The sequence below is a fragment of the Giraffa tippelskirchi genome, chromosome 8 (genome assembly GCF_054371585.1).
Source record: "Giraffa tippelskirchi isolate mGirTip1 chromosome 8, T2T-mGirTip1v1.2.pri, whole genome shotgun sequence".
NCBI classification, from domain to species: Eukaryota; Metazoa; Chordata; class Mammalia; order Artiodactyla; family Giraffidae; genus Giraffa; species Giraffa tippelskirchi.
The window spans coordinates 16,163,748-16,176,309 of NC_137282.1; the positions used below are offsets into that span (position 1 = coordinate 16,163,748).

The window sequence follows — 12,562 nt, forward strand, 5'->3', positions numbered from 1 at the left end:
ACCCAGTGCAGCCGAAAATAAAATAAGTAAATACATAAGCTTTTAGAAAGTCCATCATAATGTATATGAATTAAAAAAAAAAAAACCACAGATGAATGCTTTTAAAGATGTGCTTAATATGTCACAATAAACATCCTGACTCAGTAGTACATTAAAAGAAAAATTGGTGGCTGCAATTAAAATTCTCTTATCCTCAGACAATATTCAGATTCTGTGTTTCTTAACAGCATGTCTAGTGCAAGATGGAGAGGTGAGGGACAAAGGGAGGGAAGGAAGGAGCGGGGAAGAGACAGAGATTATGACAAAATCCCTAGACTTCCGTGTAACATTTGAAAGGATACCTCTTGAATAGTAGTCAGATGACTCCTAGTAGGAATCTAAGAGAAAATAAAATCACCTCAAATGCATCCATCCTTTGTGATGGCGCCCCAGACTCAGTGTCAAGATCTCTGATAAAGGGTCATCCGTTCAAGGTTACTGTAATTTCTTAAAAGTAAAAAAAGGGCCACGTGTGTGCATCCCTTGCTTTCTTTAGGTGCCCATGGAGTTTGACCTTCACCAGGAGACTTATGTTTGCTGATTTTAATGCCTTGGTGCCCTGGGTCTTTACCGCCTTGGAGCTTTACTGAACTGTCAGAGAAAATTGAACAGGGCTTCAAATGTTGGGATGAGGGTCCTGTAGGCTCTGAGGAAGGCAGCGCTAGGAATCTGACAAGCTGGGATCTCTGCATCTGTGCTGTCCTCACTGTACACGTGGACACGATGGGCAACCATATTAAACCGGAAAATGCAGGGCGTCCAGCCTGGCTGGAGTAGAGCTGACCCCTTCATGTGGTGATGGGCAAGCTGGGAGCCGGGAAACCTGCTGCACAGTAAGGGCACATGTCGTGGTTCACCGTTGTTCAGTCGCTAAGTTGTGTCCAACTCTTTGCGACCCCATGGACAGCAGCACGCCAGGCTTCCCTGTCCTTCACCATCTCCTGCAGTTTGTTCAAACTCAGGCCCATTGACTCGGACCTTTGTGGGCAAAGTGACGTCTCTGCTTTTTAATATGCTGTCTAGTACACATGGGGCCAATGACATTATGGGTTCCTGGGGTCCCATTGCTGCTTTGAAAAGAGGAAATCTGATTCTACTGTTTTAAAGCAAAACCACAGGATTTCATTTGCAGAAAACAAGGATTCAGATACTTCAAAAAAAATTAAAGAGCACTAGGACCTAAACTAGCAATGAGTGGCTAGCTCTATTGGAAACTGACTCATTCAAGGTGACACTACATCCAGGTTCTTAAAGTTGAGGATATATTAAATTTGGACTCAGGAAAGGTCATGGACATCTCAGACCACTTAAGACAGACCTACAGTCCTAGACAGACCCTGGAATTAGATCAGTTTCCTACTGGATCCCCTCTCCTAGGCCAGACCAGACAAATAATACAATTCAAATGATTAAGATTAGAACAGAAGCCAAAAGATTTTCAGAAGCAAGAGGTTGGACTCAATTTGACTAGGGTATTATGAGATGTACAGGAAATCCCACACTTCTTTACGATTTGCTACTTATGACCATGAACTATATTAATAGTTAAGAAAAAGATTAGAACCATTTCATAAGATAATGAAATGAAAATACAGGTGTAATGTTAACACGTTTCTTTCTTAATAGGTAGGGAATCCAAAGGGTGGGCTTCCCAGGTGGTTCAGTGCTTAAGAACTCCTGCCAATGCAGGAGATGTGGGTTTGATCCCTCAGTCGGGAAGATCCTCTGGAGAAGGAAATGGCAACCCATTCCAGTATTCTTGCCTGGAGAATCCCATGGACAGAGGAGCCTGGTGGGCTACAGTCCATGGGGTCACAAAAGAGTTGGACATAACATAGTGACTAGACAACAACAACCCAAAGGGTGCCCTCACCGCAGAAAGATATAACTTAGCTATTAAAGAACAAAACACAATTGCCAACACTCCTGGCTTACTGAGAAAATTCAAAAGGCAAACTTTGTCAGGGAGAAAAACAGAAAGAGCCAGAAAAGCAGCTTATTCACAGCTGCAATAGTCTCTAGTTCCAAAAGCGATCTTTCTTCATTCTTTGTATTACTTGCAAATATCAGGAAAGGTGATTTTTATCACGTTGCATTGATGCAGAAACAACACACACTCAGCCCATGAACTCTTCCTCTTTTTTTTGTTTCTCCTGCTGTGGCTATAATCCTAGTTTTATCTATACACTGCCAAACACCGAGTCCCTTCTAGAAAAGCAGATATTATGAGAATCTGTGAAGCGACCTATCTTATCATAAAAAATTTTTCAAATTTCTACTATGATCATAAAAACCCCAACGATACAAAGAATAGGTTCACTATTTCTTGGACAACTACACAGTTGGCTAGATGGTTGCTTTTTCAGTTCTATCAATCCCTTTGGGTATTCAAGATACTATCTTGCTTTTCTTGGCGGCAGCATCCCCTCTTGGAAAACATCTGGACCACAAGGCACATGTTGTGTTTAAGATTATGGTGTGACGACCCTAGGAGGCCGGCTAGAGCCTAGACAATACAAGAACAAATGTGATGCAGAGCAATTCAACATTTCAAAAAGCCTAATAAATGAACCAGCAACAAGCTGGGTGTTCAGGAGTATCATAAAAACAGGAATCAGAATTCACAGAGAATCAAACTGATTTAACTGAAAAGAGAACATCTACTTGTCTTTAGGAATTAACAACCTGAATCAGCAATCATTTTAATAACCTAATATGGAATTTAAAAAACTGGGGAAAAGCTGTCACTGGCTCTCCTGGGGCTTAAGAAAATGATTTTCTGAGAGTTTTACCAGGGAGGGAAACTCCTTGGATATATAGATTTGGGATTCGATCATCACTCAACAACGATATTTTGTGCACGTACCTCACAAGGGTTCAGGACTGGGCCCAAGGGGAAGCAGACAGGTGAAGGTTAAAACTAATAAATGGTAGTGATAACAGGATTTTTGTCTTAAAGAGTTTACTGTCTACCAAGAAAATAAGGCAAATTTTAAAAGAACCTTTATGAAAAGCAGCTTTTGGCAAATCCTTGTAGCTGGGAATAAAAGCAGTTTTGTTCTATGCCTTGAAAGATGAGTATAACGTCAATTCGAGGAGACTGATTATGCATTCCAGGTAGGAGGAGTAACACAGGTGAAAACAAACACAAGGTATTTGAAAATTATAATGAGCCCTGAAGGACCATGAATCTTAGCTCAAGCTATGATTTTTTTAATATACTGAATATTTTAGTCAATTCATTCTTTTTTCTTTCATTAAAAATGTTATTTGGAGCAACGTGGATGGGTCTAGAGATTATCATACTACAGTGAAGTAAGTTAGACAAAGAAAGACAAGTATTATTAATATATATCACTTACATGTGGAATTTGTTGTTTAGTCACTCAGTCGTGTCTGACTCTTTTGCAACCCCATGGACTGGAACCCGCCAGGCTCCTCTGTCCATGGGATTCTCCAGGCAAGAATACTGGAGTGGGTCGCCATGCCCTCCTCCAGGGGATCTTCCTGACCCAGGGATCAAACCTGCATCTCCTGCATTGGCAGGCGGATTCTTTACCACTGAGCCACCAGAGAAGCCCCAGCAATACATGTTTTATATTTGTTATACATATAAAGCCAAATCACTTTGCTGTACATCAGAAACTAACACAATATTGTAAACCAACTATACCCCAATGGAAAAAAATTAGTAGTCTTATTCTACCCTTTCATGATTTCCCTTCCTATATATCATTCAAAGTGAACTGTTCTTTTCTTTGTAAGAACTGGCCAGGATGTTAGGAAGCCCATTTCTGCTTCTCCACTGTTACAGCTACATAACCACCCCATATCAACCTTTGCCCCAGGCCTGTGGATACATTACTTCACATGTGTACCTGCACGTTGCTTGGAGGATAACAGAAGAAGTGATGAAGATTGAGAAAGACTTTTCTGGTGGTGGTGCTTGCTATGTGCCAGACACTGTTACAGTATAATTACATATAATTACTCATCTCAACAACTCCTTGATGCAAGGGCTATTTTTATCCCTATGTTACCAATGAAGAAACTGAGGCCCCCAAATATTAAGTAAATTGCCTAGGGCCAATAGCTAGTAAGTCGAGGCAAGAATTGAACCCAGGCAGGGCGTGTTCAGTCTGTGCCCTTAAATACATCCCTCTGTGGTCTCTGATCAAGATGAGTCAGGTGGCATAAAACACGAAAAGCACCACTTCTAAAAGTGACGACACCAGCTCTCCTTCTCCCCCGAACACCTAATAAAGTATTTCATTCTCACGCTGTGATCATCAAAGTCCCGCACAATTACAACTGCCGTAAAAAAAAAGGGGGGGGGGCTTGTGTGTACTCAGGAGCCGCGGGCTGGCTGTAGCTAGGATTCTCTTGAGCCATGTGCTCCATTTTTCACAAGAAAAGTTTGTGGTTTGGACCCAGTGATGTTCTCATGATCGTCATGTAAGCAGCTATAACTGCTCCTAGGTGGACCCTGATCGCCTCTCCAGGCACTGAGCCGGGTCCCAGGCTGAGAGGATTACAGTCTCGGTTAATGGTTTGGAGCTGCTTGGTTTCCACTGGTAATGGATCATCTGTCTAGTTTGACAAGCTCCTTAATAGCTCTTCCTCCTCCCTGTGAGTTCAGGCTCATGCTCAGCTTGGCTAATCCCATATGTGGTTTCCGGTTTTTCCTTTGTTCTCTTTCCTTTTAGAATAACTTGAAGTGACTTTAGAGGCTGGTGCTCTGTTACATTGCCTTTCAGAGCACATAACCCTTTAGCCCCCATCCATCTATCCATCATCCTTCCATCTATCCATCCATCCATCCGTCATCTATCTGCCTCCTTTCCTCCTAAAATAAGCTCATCTAAAATTCTCACTGATGATACCAGGGCAATCTTGTTTCAAGCCTCTAGTGAAATGCTGGTATTGATAATACATTTTATTTATTTATTTTTATAGTTTTGAATTGTATTTAATAATTATCACAACACATTTATTAAGTGTTGGGAGATAATCCTTTATGGGTCTCTTGCATTTCTTTGCTTCTTGTGGCCAGAGGTAATTTGCTCTTTTGGGGTTCCTGTTTACCTTCTCAGCTGGATTATATAGCAAGCAGTCTTGGAAAATAGATCTTGTGTCTCTCTCCTGAGCCAAGAGCTGGCTTTTTTTTTTCTAGTACAATAAAGATCAATGATAATACATTTTAGATTTTACCAGTTCTTCTTAGCTTCTCTTGTCTCCCCTGCTAATGATCCATACTGTCTTTTCTAGTTTATTAAGATAGAGTGGTGTGCTGAAGATGGTTGAATGTGGTTGATACATCTTTGTATAGATCCGGAGTTTTAAAAGAAACTTCAACAATCCCTGAGTCTCCCAAATCTGGCATGCATTCAGGATTGAGAATATGAAGGATTTTGCAGTTGGCACCAGCCAGGTTCTTGCATCCAGACACAGACACTGGGTAATACAAATCAGTTCCTTACTTCAGTGGCAACTGCTACACTTCCTGTTTTCTGCAGTATCAGTGGGTCATTAAAATCAAATGATTTGTCTTATGCACTACTCTGACGCTGCCCATAAATTAAGCACATGTTCCTCCACTTCCCCTGAGTCATCACTGGATGCTCTCAAGCCCCGAGCTGGTCTGCCCTTCCAGTCTCCAGGGGTCCCCCACTCAGACCTCTCACGGAGCGTCTCATCTCTGAGGACAGCTGTGTCACTTGGCTTCAAGAATTAGAGGAACTTACTTAAAAGCAGGGGCCCCAGGTTGACACTGCCTTCCCTAAGCTCTGGATAGCTTTTAAATTGTAATCAAGGATGTCACAAACAATGCTGTATCTACATACAGATTTTTATTTTTTATGTATCTTTTGAGTTATTCTAAACCTGGAGGCTGACCCGTGGGCAAATACTTTCCTCTCCTCCCTATTCCTAGCTTCACCTCCCTGTCTTGGCTCCTTCTAATGTGGGTCTAAAAATCTCATTTAGCTGTCATTTTGGAGACTCTCTGATGGTTTCTGGCATCCCTTAATTTTTCTTTAATGTACCATCCCTAGCGGGATACAGAAAAACTTTATTTCCTTTGCTTTTCCTTGTCTCTTTGGTTCTGACTTCAGACTAATTTTTTTTTTTTTTTTTTTGGTTCAACATTCCAATAAGTTAGCTGTAGTCTGAAATCCTAGATTTTTTTCTCTCCCTTTTCCATATGTCCTGGTTTCTTAAGGAAAGAAATAGAAAGAAGTCATAGTGGTAACCTGTATCTGCCACATTCAAGGAGACAGCACCCACCTGAAGTGTAAAACTAAGGAGGTTTAGTAAGCTAGGCTGAATCCTGGAAAGAAATATATAAGACAGTCATTGTCATGATACAAACAATGGTATCTTTATTTTATGCTATAAATTTACAATGAATCTGTTTTGGAGATAGGTCATCAGAGTTATAGAGAAAGTTCTCTATTTCTAAAATTAAACTATAAATACTAAAATGTCTTTGAAAACAGACATCAGACAGGGTCTGAAGAGGAGTTTGAATAGGGTCAAAATCTCCTGTTGAGGGACTCATTTGCTTTACTTTCTCAAGCTGGGTGATTCAGTTTCTGTCGGAAATTCCCCAGGAACAACTACATTTCCTCAGATCCCCTTTCTCTAACTCACTCTTGGAGGCAGTCTTCCACAGACACCCCTCTGAACTTGGCTCACAGGTTGAGCACATTTTCCTCCACTCCTATGAGTCATCAGCTGGATGCTATAAAGTGGAAAGGTTTTCAGTGTTCTTTGCAGCGTGTTTTTTTTTTTTTTTTAATCATTATTTTAAAGTTGAAAAGTAGCTAGCTAAGAGATGCTTGAGATTAGTTGTTGGCCAACTGTAAATCTACAGCCCACTAGTACCTTATCTAATTGTTACATATCCGATTTCGTAAGTAATTCTCAACGGAGGATGAGGGAGTTGAAATCCTGGAAGTCTAGGGGCAAACACAAATCAGCATCTGCATGTGATGGAGAAGGAGGGGGAGGCAGAGGCGGAAGTGGAGGGATGAAGGAAAAGGTGTTGGACTGTGTCTGGAAAATTCCTCCAACCCAAGATCCTTAAAAGTCTCCACAAGAGGAGGAGGAGGAGACAGCCTTTCCTTTCATTCCAGTTGAGAGTCATTGATTTAGAGCAAGTCTCTTCAAAACGATAAATTAAAACATCATGAGGCTATGATTCCCCAGATGTGACGAAACCAGTTATCGTGACAGAGCTGAGAGCTGAATTCAGGGTCATTGACCCCAAGTCATATCATTTTTCCTATAAATCTCATTGTTAGTTTGCCCAGATGAAAGAATATTTAGTACTAAAAAATTTAAGAGATGAAATAGTCTTCAAAAGCTAAAGTGCTCTTTTATAGCCACTTTCCTTTGGTGGCAGGAATGGTCGAAATCTTGATTGAATCAAGGTCACTGTCCTTGTGATATCCCACTGTAGTTCGGAAGTATGTTACCATTGGGGGAGACACTGGGTAAAGGGTATGTGGGATTTCTCTGTGTTATTTCTTAAACTCATATGTGGATGTACAATGATCTCAAATTCAAAAATGAACTCTAGACAAAAATTCATTTAATTATCAGCTGGATTCACCTAGACCTAGGGTACGGGTGTGTGTTTTTTCTGCAAGGGTCAAAACTATCAAAAATATCGTACTATATCCCTTATAGACAGAATCTTAAAAGAAATGATACAAATAAACTTATTTTCAAAATAGAAACAGACTCACAGACTTAGAGACTGAATTTATGGTCAGCAAGGGGGAAGGATCGGAGCGAGGGATAGATTGGAAATTTGGGATTGACATGTACAAACTTCTGTATTTAAAATGGATAACCAACAAGGACCTACTGTATAGCACATGGAACTCTGCTCAATGTTATGCGGCAGCCTGGAGGGGAGGGGAGTTTGGGGGAGAATGGATACATGTATATGTATGGCTGATTCATTTTGCTGTCCGCCTGAAACTATCACATCATTGTTAATTGGCTATACTCCAATATAAAATCAAAAAGTTAAAAAAATAATTAGATAATGAACATAAAATTTTTTTACCACCTTACGTAATTACCTCTTTATTCTCACAGCTACTTTAGTAGGTATCTCACAATACAGTGCTCAAATTGAGATGTTGTCAAGAGAGAAATCAATATTAAGTGCTGACTAAAGAAGACTGTTTGAATTTAAGAAACAGGTTTTTCCCATGCACATTTGAAGAAATGGTTAATTATCAAAAACAATATTTTAGGATTACTTCCCAAAATGATACTTCTCATTGTTTTCTGAATAACAGAGAATCTATGAAGAAGGAAAGCAGAAACATATACACAGGAGATGAGGAAATCTCAGTTCCATCAAAAAGTAAGTCATTCATCTATATAAACAACTTACTAGAACAAGTGAAAAAGTAAACTCCTGCTGAGATGGCTTTCTTTCCTACAACTCTTTTTAAAAGTGGAATACCTCTCGAGAAAGCAAAAGGAAAACTCTCCTATTTTGATGAGATACAGCAGAAGCAAAAATTGTAGTGATGAAAAGTTCTTTTCCTATGCATTTATTTTGTAAATGAAAGAACTCCTCAAATGTGGGCAACACATTTTATGAATGTGTTGATAAAATAAAAATGAAAAAATGCTATGTGCCTTCTGGTTTATTCCTTTGTCCCTCTGAACTAGGGACTCCAGAATTCATTTTTCTTCATGAAACAAATCAGAAGAACCTGGAGGTTTGTAAGAGGAGCTTAGACCCAGGTTCCTGGCTATAGGGCATGATGAATCAGCAAGAGACACCAGCAAGATTCAAAGGGAAGAGAAACACGACAGCCGTTCATCACAGCCGTTCATCAGCGTAAAGGTACAGCGGTTACAGAAGAGACTGGAGTCAGAGGGGGCTTTTCCTTCTAACCCTACAGAGTGGGAAGGGTTGGAAGATTTCCCAGTGGAGGAAGGAGGGGAAACATTAAAAAGAACTACAGCGAGGCAACCCTTCTCCTGGGAACATGGCAGGCTCCAATAAAAAGGGGGATGGCAGAGTGTCAGTGTCAGGTCTGAGTATCTATTGTGAATGAACAAGTGGGATCCTGTTTTTGTCTTCATGAAAGCAGTTACGCCTAACAGTGCATTCTGCCTGTTGAGTGGCTCCTCCCCTTGCCATCACTCTTGTTCCAGAGCCTGAGGAGTGGAGGCCAATTTGCATTTAGAGTCAATTTCCAAAACTTGACACTGAATCTTCCTGCAGATGCTTTTCTTAAACTGTGCTGTTCTGCAGAGCTGAGTCTCCCTGACAGCGCAATAGCCTGTGTTTCCCTGCTTTATGGCAATTCATCAACATAAGCCTGAATACCGTCAACTGACAAAACACAGTCAAACAAGGAGGAAATAAACATGGAAATTGACTCTTTTGGCTTCTGGTCATACATGCAGGAATGGTGAGGTTCTCAAATGGTCTGCACTTGATGACAGTATGTTTCTTGATGGAGCTGATCCCCCAAAATTTAAGCTAATTTTCAAGTCAGAATTCTTGTTATACGTGAACAATAGCTGAAGGGTTTAACCAATTAAATTAAATTGCTCAAACTGGTTGGAATAAATTACTATTTTAAAAATAAAAGGTTAAATATAAATTATACTGAAAGTATTGTTCACATTTTTTTTTTTGGTTCCAAAAAAAAATTATCTATGAATTTTCTTAGATATTTGTCAAGTATGTGCTCTATAAATCAGTTTAGAAAAGGTACATGATTTTTACTCTAAATTAAGTTATGACAAAGGACAGTTGCTTCAAGGAGAGCAATAACTTTTCCTACATCAATTTTATATCAATTACAGATTTATAAAAGTTTTCATTTCCATAAGCCTTCCCATAATTACTTATTATTCTATTATTTTTTATATGGGAAGATAAAAACCAGTATACACTTGGGAGATGGCACCAGCTGCCTTCCCCATGAGAACATGAGAGGTATTCCAGGTAGCAAAATTATTGTTCGTATAGCTCTAGAGCATTTGAGATTTGACATCTAGAAAGAAACTGATATATTCAGAGAAAGAAAAGGGAGCATCAGACGCAGGTATTGTGCAACTAATGGTAGGTCACAAAACTATTTTACTTGTGACTAAGTTTTAATACACTGATTCTATCTTTTAAGCACCATAAAATCTTTTTAGTCATGTCATGTTGAAAGCCACAAGTCTCACAAAACTGTATAATTAATATCCCAAATTCTAATATAGTGATGACAACCTTTACTTTGTTGAAACTTAAGAAAAGAACACCTTATTCTATGAGGAATTGAAACAAAAGTAATAGCCAATGTCTATAAGCTTTAACACAATTAAGAAAAATAGGTATGATTGCTCCGATTGTATCACTAGAAATATAGAAGCAAAAGAACTTTACAAGACTCCTATTCTGAGATTCTCCTTTTTGTGTTCATTTGTGTTTAGCTTACTGTTTCCAAAAGAACTTTAACTCTAAAAGTAAGTAGATGTTTGGGGAAAAAATAAATATCATTGGCAAAAATCTTTAGAAACACTGGATTTAAAAAAGTGAGTGTGCACATGCTCAGACGTGTCCAGCTCTTTTCCACCCCATGGAATGTAGCCTGCCAGGCTCCTCTGTCCATGAGATTCCCCAGGCAGGAATACTGAAGTGGCCTGCCATTTCCTACTTGGGGGGATCTTCCCAACCCAGGGATCAAACCTGCATCTCTTGCATCTCCTGCATTGGCAAGCAGACTCTTTACCATTGCGCCACCTGGGAAGCCTTAAAAAGTCAGTAGATTATTTTAATTCAGGAATTCTACCTTGTGTATGATCGAGTGCTTTGTGAATCTCCAGTAAAGGGGGGAAATTGCCAAATTTTGCATTGCAAATTTCATTATTTTTCTGTAGTGTCTTTATTAAGGTGTGCTCTGATGCACTCATTGTCTGAAATTCTTCAATCACAAAATTGCTACCTTGTGAGGCTACTCTGTGTTTGGCTGGTAATTTTGAATTTGAGTCATCAAAGTAGTATTCTGCATTAAATACTGACTACTCGCCTAACTTCAGAACTCTAGGTTTGCTAGAGAACATGAGAAGAATTGGAATGAAAGCAACGCTGGATTGGGAGACAGACCAGCTGAGTTCAATGTCAGTTCTGCCTCTAACAAGCTCTGTGGCTCTGAGGAGGTCATTTAACTCCAGCAGGCAGTAGTTTTCTGCTCTAATATCAGGAAGTTCAGCTAAAAATCTCTGTAGCTCTTCCCTGGTGATTCTTGCAATAGCAAAGAGCATGTGTATGTTCCCAGGGAAGTATTTCGTTATCCAGTTAATGCCTGACAGTTAATTAATCAGTGAATATAGACCGATAGCATTTCCATTGTATCCAAAGCTGAAGTCAGATTTCGCTGCCAGTAATAAAAATGTCAGAAACAGGATGTTAACAAGCAATACATGATAATCCAGTTTCAGAGTAAGTAATTTCTATGGGTTGTATTTTAATAAAAAAAAAATTCTTGACTGGTGCAAAACTTTTGTTTCTTACCTATTCTCAGATCAAGACTACAAGTCTGACCCTAAATAACATGGATCATACTTGCTTACAATTTTTTTTTCTGGAAGCATAACGGTCAATATATCATAGAAGTATAGAAGTGTTTTTGTACATTACAAATTAATTATTTTCTCAAGTATACTAGAATATGTTCATGTCTGTGACCCTGGACTGAAAGGACAATAATGTTATTTATAATTTCATAATCATATATGAAAATGTGATATATAATAAGGAAGGATAACCACACAGAGTATGATACTACTCTTACTTATGCAGTAACAGTATAATAGCTGAAAAGAAAAGGGAAAGTAGAAAGTCTCAGTTAATTGCTATAAGCATGCCTTTCATTTGATTCACTGGGGTCAGGGTAACTGTGTATGATCATACATATAAATTAAATAGGCTTAAGGCTATAATGAATGCAAATGATTCAAGGTGTTGAACAAATCAGTGGATGTGATCTGTTCAAATGAGTTGAAATTCAACTGAAAACCAAAATCAAAAATCAGAAAAGATTTTTTTTTTAAGTGGAAACAAGTAAAATAATGATGCACACTAATAAGAGAGAAAGATATTTGCTGTTAGGTGGGCTTAAATTAGGTATTGCTGCTGTTACTGAAAATAATAGCATTGTGGCTGCTATTAATCTCCAGACCTGGTAACTAGGGCATAACCCATCCAAGCATGGAACAAACACATCCTTTTGTTACACAGACATGATAGGGCAGTATGATTGCCCTATTGTTTAAAACTTTTTAAAAAACACATTTTTTTTTGAACCGGCAAAAACAAACAAACAAAACCCAGCAGGACAGTAGTTTTGAGTGTCCATGCCTACAACTGACTTTTTCAGAAGAGCCAGCTGACCATGCCTATCCCTACTCTGAATTTCCCTCTATGACATCATTACTACAAGTCAACAATGGTCAGTAGGACAGAGAAGAACTCAAGATATTGTGACTG

At 39.2% G+C, this 12,562-nt stretch overlaps 1 protein-coding gene across 9 annotated transcripts in view; it reads right to left on the bottom strand.

The window, feature by feature from the left end:
* NRG1 (neuregulin 1) overlaps positions 1-12,562 on the bottom strand; it is a 1,106,536-nt gene that overhangs the window by 71,164 nt on the left and 1,022,810 nt on the right. The gene's annotated exons all lie outside the window — the stretch shown is intronic.